Below are 17,248 nucleotides of genomic sequence, written 5' to 3'. Positions count from 1 at the left end.
CAAGTCAGGCTCTACTTCCTGTTTTTAAATAATTCAAATAACTCAATTTTTGACTTCTATTCATGTATATAATAGTAATTTTATTTAGGTAATTTTAGAAAAAATTTTTTTCCTGAATCGATTAGATAATTGTCTTCATTCTATAATCAGTTATGAGATACAAGCCTATATCAACAGTGAATAGTGCTGTAGGCAGTATCTCCATCTTCTCCTACACTTTCAGCCCGGACCAGCCCTTTTCTATACCTAGTGTATAAAGGACATTTGTCCAGCCAACCAGCTCCGGTTCTATCTTCTTGAATGCATGCTTTAGGAATCTTTGTATATTCACAATCTTTGTCAAATTAGGTCTATCTTGATAGCTTCCAGATCTTGAAAGTTTCTTAGTTTTAAGAGTATTGACCAAAAAGACTTAATTCTGTATTTTTCAAAAAAAATAAAACATTTTTGAAAAGAGAAAATCTCTCTAATATGGAAAATCTTTATATACCTGATGCAACTCTGAATTACTACTTTATAGTAGTATAGTAGTATAGTATAGTAGTAACTTTATATCTCTGATGCAACTCTGAATTACTACTGTTACTCTCAACTTCCTTGACAGCACATTATTCTCTTTTCCCCATTTTCCTCTCCCTGTCTCATCCTTATTTTTCAACTGTCTTAATTTTTTTGGCTCTCAAATTTCAACAAGAGGTACGAGGACTATGATAATGTTGGAATTTCGAATTTTTTTCCGTAGTGGTGACTATGTCCAACTTAATCAGTAGCCTTCTAATGAGCAAACAGAGTTCTATTAAGTATAAACTAACAAGTAAGAAAGTAAGTAACACCCAAACTCCACTTGTTAGATTTTACGAAATAAGTTTTTTGTTTTGTTTTTTTAAGTAGGCTCCATAGAGCATAATGTGGAGCCCAACATGGAGCTTGAACTCATGACCCTGAGGTCAAGATCTGAGCTAAGAATTGGTAAAATAGCCACCTGAGCTATCCAGGTGCACCCAAAATGAGTTGTTTACAGTCAGAGCAATAGATAAATAGAGACCACCTGAAGGACTAACTCAGTGGGCTGAACTTAAAAAAATAGAACTTTTAGGAAAAGTTACTGTGTTAGCAAATACCTTCTCCTTATACATGACAATTGCCAATGAAAGAATGAAGGTGAGTAGTATGGAGCAGAAGCTCAATTATAGAAACAGCAGTAAGTATTACGCTTGTACCATTGTAATGGTACAACTTTCTGGGGAAAAAATATTTTGGAAGTACTTTACTATTGTTTTTTTTTTTATCAGTCAAGACCAGCTATGGGGTACACCTGGGTGGCTCAGCGGTTGAGCGTTCTGCCTTCAGCTCAGGGCATGATCCCGCGGACCTGGGATCGAGTCCCACATCAGGCTTCCTGCATGGAGCCTGCATCTCCCTCTGCCTATGTCTCTGCCTCTCTTCTGTGTCTCTCATGAATAAATAAATAAAATCTTTTTTTTTTAAAGGCCAGCTATGGTAACAAAAGGGAAAAAAAAAGAAATTAATTCTTTTTCATGCCATAAGTCCAGGGTGGGTCTGGGGATTGGGGTTGGAAGGCACACGTTCTCCTCTTTATAGTGACTCGGTGATCCAGGCTGATGAAAGCTCTAACTCAACACATACTTCCATGTTCCCTCAGCAGGGAGGAGGATGCATACTGGCCAGGAAGGTTCTTCCTAGAAATGACACATTACACTCCCACTCAGGAGTATTCTAGAAAATGTTCATCAGCCAGATTTTGAGGAAAGGAAAAACACTAATATGCAGTGTTTGCAAATATCTGACTATAAATACTCCCACAGTGACTGATTTCAAGTTACCAACGTGATCACCATGGAGTAAGGAAGAAACAGACCATCATATAGCATTTTTGCCACATAGACAATAGACAGGAATACTCTCAAAAACATACATGACAGTAAAATGTAATGAAATAATTAGGAAGTGATGCTTTTGGATATTTATCTTTGTTATAAATTATGTCTTGGTTTATATAATTTAATTGTTAATAATATTTTCATCTATAGGTTCACCAAATTTGTGCTGGCAAGAGTCAGTATAAGCTCCAGGACACCACTGGGTCCACTTTATCAGGGAAAGCAAGTACGACCAATCCTATCTTTAAAGGGAGCAGGGAATGCAATCCTGCCTTGCACGTAGAATGAATACTTCAGTTTCCATGGAAGCCTTGACAAGCAATTTTAAATCATATTTATTTTTCAAAATTCTAGTGAGAAATTGAAGACAGGTTAATTAGACTTAGGCAGAAGAGCAGATATTTTAGGATTACTCAGTGAATGGCTCGGTTAGCTAACACTAATCTATCAGCTACTTGAGGACCAGGAGTAGATTTGTTCATCTTTGAACTCTTAGTCTCTAGTGCAATACCTGGCATACACAGGTTCTCAATAAGTATTTGTATGAATGAACTAAAGTTAGCAGGATGTATTATTTTCTGTTTCCTTTTAATCTATTCTATATGCAATAAAGGTGCTAAGATAGCATTATGCAAATGCATTATTAAGTTGCTGAAATATTAGATGCTATGAGTGCTTTACAATGAAGGAATAATTTCTTTGGCTCTTTAGACAATGAGAAGACTAATTTTTATTATTATCAATCTCAGATATTGCAATTAATACGGGCGGGAACGTGTTTTGTCCTCCTGTGACTGTAAATATGAAGGCTCTACCATCCAGTCTAAGCACAGATGTGGTGCGTGCATTTGCTAAAGTAACAATGGAAGTGAGTATAACTGGTTTGCTTCTAACTCATGCTGCATTCATTTTCCCAACATATTGTGTAAAGTTGTCATAGTTTGGTGACAGAAAGATCATTTGACTAAAATCTTGGGGCCTTTTTCATCAGTGATGCCTTTTAAAGCCTTTGAAATTTGACACCGATTCACTGAAATGATATTTTAGTGAAATGGTGTGTTTTTCTTTAATGGTCTGTTTCTCTTCTAAGTTGCAACAATTTCTGCCTGTGGAGTCAACAGGGCTCAAATTGTAATAGTTAATTGAAAGTGTTTTCTTTTTTGGAATCTCTAAGATACCTTCTTCCCTAAATAATAATAATAATAATAATAATAATAATAATAATAATATAGAAAAAACTTTCCCTCCAAAATATTTTTTAATATTTTACAACTAGTTATTTGTATATTTTAAAATTAGTTATTTATTAAATATGATGCTCTTTTTCAAAATAATCTTTTCCTCCTCTCCTCACTCCTCCCTTCCTCTCTCCTCCCTTTCTTCCTTCTCCTTCCCGTTTCTTTTACTTTTATTCCTATCATTTTGCACAGATTTTGCTAGCATACTAGTACTGCAAAGTTTTCTTAACTTCCAGGAATATAACAGGCCCATGAACCTGGCTTTACTCTGCCCATACCTCTAGTAAGAGCCCAGTTTTCTCTTAAAATCTTTAAAGCATTATTATCATATTTTTTCTACAAATAAAGTGCATTTGTTCCCCTCAACACCCACTAATTTTTTAGTAGGAAAGCAATGTGCTATAAATGAAAACAATTATTTTGTTATATGTGGCAAGCAGTATTCAGTAAGAGAAGCAGAATCATTAGGGGCTATATATACAGATATCTCACATATCTTTACATATAAGGGGGACTGTAATAGAGATTTAACCTCATACATTTGTTAGAGCTGGACAAGTATTCTCTATAAGGCTGCTGTCTTTGTGTCTGATGCTAGGGCTATAAGTCCACAGGGTAGGCAGTCATGAAGGGAAGGTGGGTGTGACATCCAATATCAGGCATAAGCTGGAAACGCTCAGACCATTTCTTGTTACCTTTGATTTTGATGGTATAGGTGACCTGCAGAAGCCAGGGCCCTGTATTGTATTGCTACAGACTTGGCTAAAGAGTTGTAGAAGCTGGAGAAGGATCTATAGGCAAGTTGAGAAGATGCAGGCCCAGCCCCTGCCTCATGCCAAGGAGTTGACTCAGCAGATTAATGATAATGTGTGTGAGTGAGTACAAAATGACTGCTACTTCCTTTCTGCCTTCCATATCTCACAAGAATTTCTCTGTGGCCTACCCTCGCTAGAGACACCCACAAAGAGGAATCTGGAAACTGAATTTGGCAGAGCCAAGTTGACACATTACAAAGTCATGACAGTTTGTAAAGGAGTCTTTCTTCTCATGGTCCTTTGCTCAACCCCATATCTAATCTAACACAGTTATTTTTTTCTTTTTTTTAATCTAACACAGTTCTATCAGTTCTACCTTCAAAGCATATTTTGAATTCATCTTTCCCTTTCCATATCTAGTTCCACTTTCTAGAACAAGCCATCATTTTCTCCCACTGGTGACTCCTACAATTGGTTTTACTGTTCTGCCTTCACTCTTACAGGTCTCCAACTACTCTCTAAAAGGCAGCCAAAGTTGGGCAAGATTCTGCCCTCTTTAAAACCTATCAAATCTTCTTGTTACCCCTAAAATAAAATCCACAATCCATGACAACACAATGTATAACATGTGTTGTCACATGATCCCAAACCAGCTTCATCTCTGATCATTCTCTCTTTGTTCACTAAACTCCACTCACACCGATGTCCTCTTGCTTCATTCATTCCTTAAACTCTTCCTACTTCAGGCCTTAGCACATACAATTCACTTTGCCTGTAATCGTATTCTCTCAGATTTTCATTACTCTGTCTTCTTTTAGTCCTTCAGAAATGACACATTCCGAGAAAAGTGTTCCCTTAACCCAATTATAAATAAGTACTACCCTCCAATTTTTCAAATGTTTCTTCTCATAGCACTATTTTTTTCACTCAAACATTATTACAATCTGAAATTCTATAGTAATTGGTATTCACTTTTTAAATATATGTCCCTGTCTTCTCCCATAAGACTATATACATTTTTTGTAAAGACAAAAGTCACAATTTTTCTGTTCACTATATACCTACAGTGTAACTCAGTACCTGACAGTAAGTAGTCAATAAATGTGTGCAGCATCCATGAATGAATGTGGCATTCCAAAACCAAGTGAATTTGTCCCAAGTAACCAGCTTAATTTCACATGGAAAAAAAAATAGAGAGGAGATATATTTACAATTATAAGAAGAACAGAGAGATTTTAGAGATTTGTGGCATATCTGCTAAATGATTGTTATACAATCATTACAATTATGATTTGTATTTAAAAAATCACATGGAAATAGAGAAACTACTTATGAAATGGTGTTAAAAATAAGGGCAAAAAATAAATAAAATAAAATAAAATAAAATAAAATAATAAAATAAAAATAAAAATAAAAACAAGGGCAAAATATATTTAATATGATTTTAGCCAGGTTGTAAAAGATACATGAGAAAGCAAGGGAAAAAAACTGAATCAACATGCTAATATTGCTTTATTGGAATCATAAGATTATGATCCTTTCTCTTGTTTTCTAAATATTTTATAATAATAAAAGGCAAAAATAGAAATGTCTAATATTTTTATGTCATCAGTTTATGGAATAGTTTCACAAATATTATTTTAAATGATATTCAACAATCCTATAAGGTGTCTAGAACTGTATGTGAAATCTCCATTTTATAATCAAGAAACTGAAAAGGAGAGATTGTTAGTTGCCAAAGTCAAGCAATAGCAATGGGAGAGCCCACACCTTAACCAAGCTAGACTCCTAAATCTACAATTCCAAAGACCTTTCTATTTTGTCCCGCTGCCTTCTAGACAATGCCATACAATAAGGCAGTGGAACACTGAGGATCGAGGGCTAGGATAGGAAGGCAGTTACGGGGGATCCCTGGGTGGCGCAGCGGTTTAGCGCCTGCCTTTGGCCCGGGGCGCGATCCTGGAGTCCCGGGATCGAGTCCCACGTCGGGCTCCCGGTGCATGGAGCCTGCTTCTCCCTCTGCCTGTGTCTCTGCCTCTCTCTCTCTCTGTGACTATCATAAATAAATTTAAAAAAAATTAAAAAAAAAAAAAAAAAAGGAAGGCAGTTACGGTGCCACTTTCCACATCTACAAAAGAGAAAAAACGTTGATCCACTGTGGTTCTCTTTCCTGCTGAGCCCGAAGGTAACTTCAGAATCCTTCCTAACAAAGCTCCAGTAATCACTACTGATGTGATACATGATCACTACTGAGAATTCAAACCCATCTAAAAAAGAAGAAAACAAAAGCAGTGCAACTAGATAGAAGAGTATGACCAAGGCCAACACAATGTGGTCAAATTTGTTGGAAATGAAGACAAGTAAACTTAGTGACCAAGAGACTTAAGAAACATCATTTGGGCTCTACCAAGATAATGGGAATAATAATAAAACAGTATTGAAATACTGAAATGTAATGGTTGATATGTACTAAGGTGTGGCCAAGATATTAACAACTATAAATTATGTAAAATGGGAAACATATATTGAATATTATATATTATATGTATTAAAGTTGAGACAGGTATTGAAAATCAATGATAAGAAAAATAAGTACTAGGGACGACTGGGTGGCTCAGTAGTGGAGCTCAGTTGTGCCTTTGGCTCAGGTCATGATCCCCAGAGTCCTGGGATTGAGTTCTGCATTGGGCTTCCCACAGGGAGCCTGCTTCTCCCTCTGCCTATGTCTCTGACTCTGTCTGTCTCTCATGAATAAATAAGTAAATTAGTTAAAAAAAGAAAAGAAAGTGCTATAGAATATGGTGAAGTTCAGAAAATGGAGAATTCATTGTGATAACCTGAAATGCTTTTGTATGGGTACACTGGAATGTGAGGCAGATCTTGAAAGGGAAACATTATTCAAGTAGGAAATAAGAAAAAAGAAAGACTTTCCAAGTGAAAGAGATGGCATATACTATGTGTAGTGTGAATCTCACTCTGTAAAAGTAGAATAAATAAGATATTCTTAGAATAATGAGAACTCTAGGTCTTGCAACCATCGAATTTAAGACCGTGGAGGAATTCCATGTACTATGACCATTATCCTCAGCATCCCATCGCCCAATATTATGAATAAATCTGAAAAATCAGAGAGATTGCAGGATTTGACAGTGATTGTATGCCAGTCAGAAACCAAGTAAATACTATCATCCAGTTCCCTTAATTCCCACTCCAGTGCTTCTTCCACTTCCCTATAGGACTTCCAGCTGAGCTGGACATAAAGAATTCCAGAAGGGGCAGTAATTCCTGAAGTAGGTAAAGAGTTTGGTTTTTGCTAACTAATGGAGAACCATTGAATATTTTAGAGCACCACAGTGAACGATGAAATTTTTATTTTAGACAGATTATTCTGAAAGTGGTATTCTGGGCATTTAAGGATTGGAGAGAAATACTTTGAAGATTTTGTAGCTATCCAGGCCTGAAATGGTACCTGCCTTAACTGGGGTGGTAGTTGCAAATGTCAAAAAATAGAGCATTTAAAATACAAGAAATATATCTATGAGCTCTATCTGACTTGGGAATTAGTTGGATATTAGAAATCAACAGAAGGAGGAACTCAAAATAAAGTAAAAAATATGTGTGGTGTGTATGTGTATATATATGTATATATATGTGTATATATACATGTATTATGTATATGTATATATATTTACAGAGTTATGCATATGTAAATATATGTGTATTAGTATGCTATGGGATCAAAAGTAGCAAGGATCAGTTTGGTTACGAAGGATGAAGAGGGTGGTGAATTTGTTTCTGACATATTTTGATTGGTATAAATTTGCCACACTCAGTAAGAAATGTGGGATCTATTAAAAGAATAACAAGGTTGAAGACAGATCTGAGATGAAATCAGATCTTAGCTAAAGTAGAATCTAGAAGACATTATTAGTAGACCACTGGAAAGTGCCTTAGGACAAAAGGACACTGAAAGAGTATGGGGGCTTCTAAAGTAAAAAAGCACAAGTGCTATAAGCATTTGGGAACTCAATAAAAAATTGATTTATTTTTCAGCACCTTAGTGGGGTAGAGAAAACTATATTAGTTTGAGGTAAAATGACAACATTAGAAGGCTCTGCTCTTCATACAGACATTTTACAACTCCAAATGTCTCTTCCATCTGTCACAAAAGTGGGTGGAACATACTGTACCATCTTAGAAATTTGAGGGCATTTATATAAAAAGTACTTGGGCAAATGGCAATTTCTATCACAGCAGAAACATATGTAAAATTGTATAGTATTCTGGGAGGCTCACAAAATTTTTCTTTAGAATATTTTCGCTGGAGCAGAGGTCAAAAATCTGAATGCAGCATAGGAGTTTCTAAGTCATAATTATTTAAAAGATATAAACGCTTTATTGCATTTTGATCCAGAGGAATGGAGAAGGAGTTGGCAGCAAGAAGGAGGGAAAGACCGAGAAAAGCTGTTTCCAGGGTAAAAGTTTTGGAACAGAGGTGGAAAAATTAATTTAGTTTTGCCTCTCTTAGAGGGTGTGTGAGATAGAGGAAGCTGCAGTTTTAGGCTTAGGGCTCATGGGACCCCACTACTGGGAAACCTGTCTAGTCTCTCTTTACTTTCCGAAGGGACAGAGTGGTTGATAGACTCCTATTCTTTCCTTAGACCTAGAGTTTCCATTCAGTCTTTCACTAATGTTGAATTTACCCTATATTTCCAGTGAAAGGTAGATCAGTATACATGAGGAGAAAATAGAAAAAAGGGAAACATTTGGCTCCTGGTATATATTTCTTTTTGATTCACATTTGGTAAATGGTAATTAACAATTTTAGATATACCTCTGCCCTCTTTGTTTTAATTTCTCCTAAGTTTTAAACGCATTTCTTGTGAGCCATTTTTTAAAATTAATTTAGAAAGTTTGACCCACTTTTAAGTCAACTTCTCCTTTTATTTTTCTCTGGAAACTAAAATGAGATGTTTGGATTTCTGTTTAATAAACACAAATATTCAGGAGTGTGGTTTGTACATGAGCAACAACTTCTGTTTGGTAATTGGCATTCTTCCTCTTTCTGGTGAATCACATTTGTACAGCTGAATTTAGAAACACTTTACTAGAAACATTGCCAACCTTAATATTATACTTTTTAATATTTTAAAAAGCCACTGATTTAAAATAGTAGAAAGAAAAAGTCATAGCAACTAAAAATGACACTGAGGTGAAATAACTGGAATCACTTTTTCTCTTAAACAGATAGTAAAACGACATTTGGATCAGAGAGGCCTCATTCACATTTGATAAGCTCTAGATCTTAAAGGATGTTCTAAATGCATTTCCACTTATTTCTGATGGAATGGTGACTATATCCTAGGAGCTCAATAAATATTTTTAGAACAAAAAAAGAGAGAAGAGAATCGATATATATACATATATATTACAATTTTTAAAGTGGAAATATACAGATTGAGTTTTCTTTTTAAAGACAAGAAACTCAAAAAATTAAATGAAAGCTTTGTCAGGTGTAAACCTCATAATGAAATGTGTAGCTTGATGCCAAGTCCAATGTACTGCCAACTCACTTATCTGTGTTAGCAACTCTGTTTTTTTTTTGTTGTTGTTGTTGTTTAAAAAATATATACCTTTTTTAATATTTCCTTTTATTTATCCACTTGTCCTGAAAATGAAACCTAGGGGATTGCTGCATGACTGGCTCTGGGGTAAGCTAGAAGGCTAAGACTTCCACTGTGTCCTATTACGTGCCCAAAGCACACAACCTGCCATGTAACCACACAGCCACAGTTGGCCACAGCACAGGATCATTGCTCAGCTCTAGTAGCAGGTGGCTGTTAGCTGAAACCAAAGGTTGACATTATCCTTACAACTGTGCCTTGGTCCTGTGCCTACAAATATAAGACATGGTGATTGTGTCATGGGTTGTGGAAAGGTATTTCTGGGGTTGATATTCACATTTATAGTTCGTGTAGTTTATGTATTTATCAGCACAAGTATGTACAAACTTTGTTATGTGTGTGTATCTATATATAGAGAGATCTAGATATATGTTTTTTTAATTTTTTAACTAAGAAAAAAGGTTTTACACATTTTTTCTCTTTAGGTTACAGCTGTCAATTTGGTTTCGAATGCCAGGTTGGTGTCTATGTCTGTCTGGTGTTTTGCCATTTCACAGCAACAGCCATAAAATGAGCTTTCAGATTCTCACATAGGGAGAGTTGCAGATCTCTGGGGACGTTACGTCCAGGAACCTTTTGTGCTGCCTATAAAATACAGACCTAGTAATTCAGCAACTGTGGAGCTGTCATCAAAAAGAGAGGGAGACCTAGAAGGAAAGGGAATGAATATTCATATAACAAATGCCGCTTAGAGAAGCCGGGAAAATAACTGATAAACCAATATATTTGGCTGAGGTATTTCACAAGATTGAAAGAAAAGATATTAAAATATGGATGGGTGGAAGGCATTTCAGGAGGAACTAGTCACCAGATGGTAAGTAATTCTAAAACTCTTTTCTTTGTATCTATGACTTAGAAAAACGGTCATAGTAAAATGACCTCTGAGAAGGATACTTTTTTAGAGGATTCTCAAATAAAAAGTAAGTTCATGTTGATGCCACTCAAAAGATTAAGCAACACATTTGATTCCTTTTTATCCAAGGTACCAAGTTCTTTGAAAATCAGGACATAGAAAGAGCTATTTCTGTGAAAAAGTCAGCCACATTTATCGTTTATGGAGGGAAATAGCATGATACAAAAAAGACGTAAACTAAGAATTTACCTCGTGATTCTAGAAGCTTGTTTCCCACAGAGAGTTTTGGCCCAGGGCATTTTAAAATTAACTGACTGGGTCAAGGGAAAGAGGTACCTTTATAGCCTGCACTGGCTAAACCTGGTCATAAACATGTCTGTGATGGCATAATAAACTTTCATTCAAAGCCACTAGGCCAAGTAAGTAGATTGTGAAAGTTACATTATACCCAGGTCTAGAGTTCAGAAGCAAACAACACACTGTGGACTTTATTCCCTGAAGAGATTATGAACTTTGGGTTCATATTAATTTGTGGAAAGTATGCATCACAGGATTCAGGTTCATACTATGTCAGTTTGATGGAATCAAACCCTGTTCAGTAATAGGCTGGGAGCCCCTTCTAATAACTGTTAAAGGATTGGGAAATTGCCCCATTGCCCTGATGCCTTTTATACCAAGGGTTGCACAGAGCTTTGATGGCTGTGAATTTTTTGTCTGTGGCCATCAAACTAACATCCATCACATCTTTTTAATCCATCAAACATCTTCTGCTAGGCCTCTAGCTCCTAGAAATCAAATGAAACCATACTAGAAGAGAAGACTGGCTCTTGTTCCTTTTCTCAATCTGGTATTTGCTTTTGGTGTTTTTGCAACCATTCAGGCACCAATGTGAGGCTGAAATCTGCCATCCAACAGAAGCCCAAGCGTTGTGCCTGCCCTCCCTCCTCCGGTTGGCCTCCATTGGAGACCATCTCTAGCCTAGAATTTTGTCAAGTTTGCCACTGGCCTTGGGACTGCTGACTTGGACTGTTGGTCCCTACAAAGATTTATACATCTGTTAAGAGTATTTTCTTAAGTTCCTACTGAGACAAGTACCAACTTCCTTCATCCTCTCACTGGGAACTTCCAAAACATTTTGGAGTCAGAGTCAGCCTAGCTATAACAAATTGAAAATCAGTAGAACTGAGTTTTGATCCTGACCCTTGTACCAACTGTTCAATCCAAGACAAGTTCCATCAAATTCTTGGGCTTCAATTTCCTCATCCATGTAAACACTAACTCCCCACTGAGGTTCCTTCCCATTTCCAAAGTTCTTTGATTTTGTGCTTACATACCAATGGTTAAGATTAGTCACAAGAACTGAACTTTTAGAAAAGGGCCTATTTAAGTAGATCTTCCTTACAGGTTAACAGCAACATCAAAGGAGTTTTCCTTTGAGTATGTGCAGTCAAATAAATCCAAGCATGACCTGAAGTTTTCAGAAACATGATTATAGACATCACTGTCCTTTGTATTTGAAGAGAGAGCTACTGACAGTGATTGCTATGTCTCTGGATGGGAAACTGAGCACATCTAAATGTGCTCAATAACCCTTTTCAAACACAGAGGAAGGTTAACCATATTTGCTAAGTTTATCACAGAAGGTAACTTCTGCCAACAGTATGAATCACCTTACCCTTCTATTACTAACCACCAAGTAAATCTGTCTAAAGCTATTGTTTGCAAGCCCAAAGCTACTACGTGATTGGAAATAGTTTTTCAGTATGTCCCAAAGTGATTTAAAACCATTTTTATTAGAGATGTTACATTAATCTTATTATTAGTGGCATTATCACTATTAGTATTCAGTTGTCTTGTTTTGGGTCATTGATAATTTTCAGCCTAACTAAACCAAAAGTTTAGGCCTAAGTAAGAGAATTGCCTCAAATAACCAGCTTCAAAGATACTACTGAAGAAAGCTCTCTATGAAGTCTTTGGACTAATATAGAAAGTTGTCGAAATTTAGGTATTGAGCTTCCAGCGCTTGTAGAATCAGCAACAGTTCTTCCATTTTCAGAGACCCCAAAACATTGAAATAATTTTAACTTTCTCTGTCTTTTAGTCACATCAGTGGGAAATCATATCCATCAATTAAGCCTTACTAACTCACTCATCATATCAACTGTTTTTGGCAATGAGGAAACCGAGTATCTGAAAGAATGAGGAATTTCAACTCACACAGCTAAAAATGCTACTTTATTTTATTTTTTAAAAAGATTTATTTATTTATACATGAGACATAGACTGAGAGAGAGAGAGGCAGAGACACAGGCAGAGGGAGAAGCAGGCTCCTCGCAGGGACCCCGATACAGGACTCGATCCTGAATCCCAGGATCATGACCTGAGCCAATGGCAGATGCTCAACCACTGAGCCACCCAGCTGTCCCAAAATGCTATTTATTCTAATAGAAACCTAATTAATTCGAAGTTTTAATTTTCAACCTGACTGTAATTTTGTCCTTCATTGTTGTGCTTACTCAGTTAGAGTACTATTCAATTACAGAAACTATCCTAAGTTATGAGACTGTGAAGATAAGCAGGACAGAACCCCTGCCTAGAGGGGGAGATATTCAGTGAGGCCATTTCCATCACAGTCTGGTGGGGGCTATGAAGGAGGGAGCACCATGTGAGGAGGATGTAACTCAGGAGGGATGAAGAATGTACCAACTGTCTTCAAAGATTGAGGAAATAGTAGCATGGAGGAAGAAAAGGTGGAGAAAAAAGAGAGAATGAAGTCAAAGGGGACTTGTGGATCATGGAAAGAGTTCTGTATAAGAGAAGCATTGGGTACAAGTTGGGAAAATGACTTGGAAATCCTGAAGAGTATCTTATACAATGATGATAAATTTTAATGTTATTTGGAGAATGATGAGATACTGATGGATTTTAATCAGTCATGACAGTATGGAAAATAGTTTTCAAGGGAAAGGGCTAAAAACAATATAAGCTAAGAGCCTACAGAAGTCAGACGATTAAATGATTAGATCCTGAAATGAAGGCAAAAGGTCATAGGATTAGGACACATTTCACAGATGTTAAAAAGTTATGACACATTGGATTTGGATACTGAGTGGATATTTATAGAAGAAAAGAAATACCTGGACAGACATTTATGAACATTTAAGGCTTCTGGTTAGGTTAGCTATTGTAGAACAGAGGAAGCAAGTTACTTTTGAGGTACCCCAAAGAGATCTAAATCTTGGTTAGCCTGAAAACAATTTTATTCAACATATCTGTATGTTAGAATCTGGTAAAGATACAGCTCTTGGAATTGTTAGGAACAAATAAGAAAAGAAAATCCAGAGAGAACTTATTAGTGAGAAAAGAGCTATATGCATAGTCCTGAGGAACAGGAAGATATGCATTTGTTGGAGAAAAGGGGGCTGCTAATGGCAAGTCATGACAAGACTGCCTGCCTCTAACATTTGCAGGACAAGAGTACAGAATAAGTTGCTATAAGACCTTACGCCCTTCTCTTTCAATCCTTGGCTCCACCTGCTATGTTGCATGAGTGTGGATAGCAGATACCTCAACCTGCAAATCCAAATTCCATCCAAACCTCCTCCCCCATATATGCCACTTTTTGCATATATGGGCATAGAGGGAGTGCATTCTGGTAGGACATCCCTTGGGGAGGACAGACACAGAGAAGAGGCCCAATTTGGTCACAGAAGCAGGCCCAGAGCCATGTGGGAAAAGAAATATGGTAGCCCAAGTAGCCAGAGTATAATAAGTGGATGGGAAAGAAGATATGATAAGAGGATGTGTCCCTTTGGTCCTGACACCCCTCACCCCTGTAGAGAGGAACACATTAAAAGGAAGACACAAAAAGTGGTCTCTAATGTACAAAAACAAAGGCAAGATGTCCCACCTAGCCTGATCTAGGTGTACTGGACAGAACAAGCAGAATGAAAACTTGGAATTTTTAAATAGAGTAACACAAAGAGATTTTAAAATATTAATGTAAATTGCTACAGAGATGTCAAGTGAAAGATAAGGGTTAAAAGATAAGAATGTCATGTGAAAGATGAAGTGTTCATCTGTTATTAGGTTATTTGATAATATTAAGTCTTTATTAAATTTTTTAGATGTGGGCAGCCCCAGTGGTGCAGCTGTTTAGCACTGCCTGCAGCCCAGGGTGTGATCCTGGAGACCCGGGATCAAGTCCCATGTCGGGCTCCCTGCATGGAGCCTGCTTCTCCTTCTGCCTGTGTCTCTGCCTCTCTCTCTCTCTCTCATTCTCTCTCTGTGTCTCTATGAATAAATAAAGTCTTTAAAAAAAATAAATATTTTAGATGTGATAATGGTATTATGATTATTCAAAAGTATTTATCTTTTAGGGATTCACACAAAAGTATTAATTATGTACACAGTATGGTGTATTTTGTGATTCTGCTTTACAATAGTCTGATGGGGTAGTACATGAGGTCATAGATGAAGCAGGATTGTCTGTATGTTGATAAAAGTAGTGCATTATATTATTCACTTCACCTCTGAATGTTTTTAAGGTTCTCCATAGTAAAAAATAAAATAAATGTTTGTGGAATTTGACAGCTATTAAGGCATTGATAACATCAACAAGAGAAAATGTTCTGAATGGTACTGAAGGTAAATATGAAGAGTAAAATCAGTTTCAGAAAGATTGAGCGAGGCGAAGTAGAGATGGCAAGGGTAAAACTAAATCTCTTCTGGTAAAAAGAAGGTAGGGTGGTGGATAAATAGGAGCACAGTGTCAAAAGTTGGATGGGCTAACTCTGAATAGATTGATAATGCTGAGGGCAGCCCCTGTGGCTCAGCGGTTTAGCGCCGCCTGCAACCCGGGGTGTGATCCTGGAGACCCGGGATCCAGTCCCACGTCAGGCTCCCTGCATGGAGCCTGTTTCTTCCTCTGCCTCTCTCTCCTCTCTCTCTCTCTCTCTCTCTGTCTCTATGAATAAATAAATTTAAAAAAATTTCTTTTTAAAAAATAAAGATTGATATGCTGAAGCAAGAGACTAAAATGAGAGAGGAGTCAAACAACAGGTGACATCTCATGGCCTACCTCTTTTCCTGTGGGCAGAATGCCTATTTTTAGCCATGCTGGCCTCTGCCTTTCCCAAGACGATTCAGCTACCTTTCATTTCCTTATGGGGCAGAGCCAGTCTTCCCTGGGCAAAATCCCTGTTCTCTCACTTGCTTTCACCAATGTCAATCATTTCATTTGAAAAACAGCATTAATAGTAGCTAGCTACCTCATAGAGTTTTCATGAGATTAAATTAGTTAATATATATGAAGCACTAAAAACAGTGTCTAGAACCTGGTAATATGTAAGTACATTATTGTTATTATTGACCACACTGCTCAAGACACTAATAGTTTATCTCAGTCAGGATCATGGGATTAAGAATTAGCCATACTTCACTAATCTTATGGTCCTTTGAAACCTCCACACCAAATTGCTCAGTAAATCATGTTAGCTCAGTACCTATAGTTGTTTTTCTGCCAGATTTTCCCATTTATCAGTCTTTTATCCCCAAAGAACTGGAGCTTGTTCTATACTCCTACCCCTTTTCTGAGGCCCTAACAAGCTCTTAAACTGTAACCCCAGAGGTTTCAATCCTGTTTCTGACACCTGTGGTGCCTGATTCGTTTCTCCACAGAATATAGTTACCCCCCACCCCAAACTGTGACACTGACAGTCTGCCTGTATTAGACAATGTCTGCTGGTTACAGTTTAGTGTCCTGACCTCTCAGGATGTGACAGCAAAATCCAGAATTTGTGACAATCTAAGGTAAAGATTAGTAGAATTTAATTATAAAAAGAAAAAAAATGGATCACTTTAGGATATCTATATCTACATCGGGTGAGAGAGACAGAGAGAGAGATGAAAACTCTCAAGACAAAATCTTATAGTGGGACAGATGGAGAGATCCTTTTCTAGAATGTGTGCCTTTACCCAACTGATATGTATATAACATATGTATATATGTCATATAAAAATATATTAAAAAATCAGAACAGTTCATAGGGTTGACATTTGATATGTTTCTTCTGAAGTGCCTGGAGTAGTGTGTTATACGTATTAATACCCAACATATATCAGTGGTGATATGTAAATCCATGGGGAATACTTTAATAACAGAAGTGCTAGAAGGAATGGGTACCGGGGCACCCGGGTATTGCAGTAGGTTAAGCTCTTGTTTTCAGCTCAGGTCATGAACTCAGGGTTGTGAGATAAGGCCCTACATTGGGCTCCATGCTGAGGGAAGAGTCTGCTTGGGTTTCTCTCTCCCTCTCTCTCTGCCCTTCCCCTGCATGCTCTTTCTCTCTCAAATAAATAAAAAAATATTTGTTTAAAAATAAAAGAAGGATGGAGTGCAGTATTTCTAAGTACGCCATACATGAAGCTATTTCTAGAGTAATCAACAGTTCTGGTTTACCTTTAACTTTACCAGTTTTAGCACTGAAAGTCCTGCATCTGAGGAAACCTCTTAGTCCTGAGCAAACCAAGACAGCTGGTCACCCTATATCTGACCTACATATTACACATATATGTCCAAAAGTATTTTTCTAGTGTCAAGAATCTTTTAGAAAAATGCCAGAATATCCAGATAAATTTATCTTTTCTCTCTCCCAAGACCCAAAATGAGAGGAAGGAAATTTTTAAAAAAATATTTTAAAAGGCAACATTTCACAGGAATAAAGAAAATCACCAAAGGCAGGAAAAAATATTTTTAAAAGGTTTTAGAAGATAGAAAGTAGATTGAGAAATAATTCCTTCTTTAACAGAGCTGAGG

General features: G+C 36.9%; 1 long non-coding RNA gene across 4 annotated transcripts in view; it reads right to left on the bottom strand.

Annotated features, from left to right (window-relative positions):
* Positions 1-10,746, bottom strand: part of LOC144318530 (uncharacterized) — a 60,805-nt gene extending 50,059 nt beyond the window's left edge. For 2 of the 4 annotated variants that reach the window (XR_013384520.1, XR_013384519.1), the window contains exons 1-2: positions 10,681-10,746; positions 10,179-10,225 (exon numbers count right to left, since the gene is read on the bottom strand). This is a non-coding gene — a long non-coding RNA (uncharacterized LOC144318530). Of the gene's footprint in view, positions 1-4,974; positions 5,062-10,178; positions 10,226-10,680 lie in introns of all 4 variants that reach the window. The other 2 variants (XR_013384518.1, XR_013384517.1) reach the window with 2 other exon arrangements.
* Between the last annotated feature and the right edge of the window lie 6,502 nt (positions 10,747-17,248).

The sequence above is a fragment of the Canis aureus genome, chromosome 8 (assembly GCF_053574225.1).
Source record: "Canis aureus isolate CA01 chromosome 8, VMU_Caureus_v.1.0, whole genome shotgun sequence".
Lineage (NCBI taxonomy): Eukaryota > Metazoa > Chordata > Mammalia > Carnivora > Canidae > Canis > Canis aureus.
This window is presented reverse-complemented; position numbering and strand designations above follow the sequence as displayed.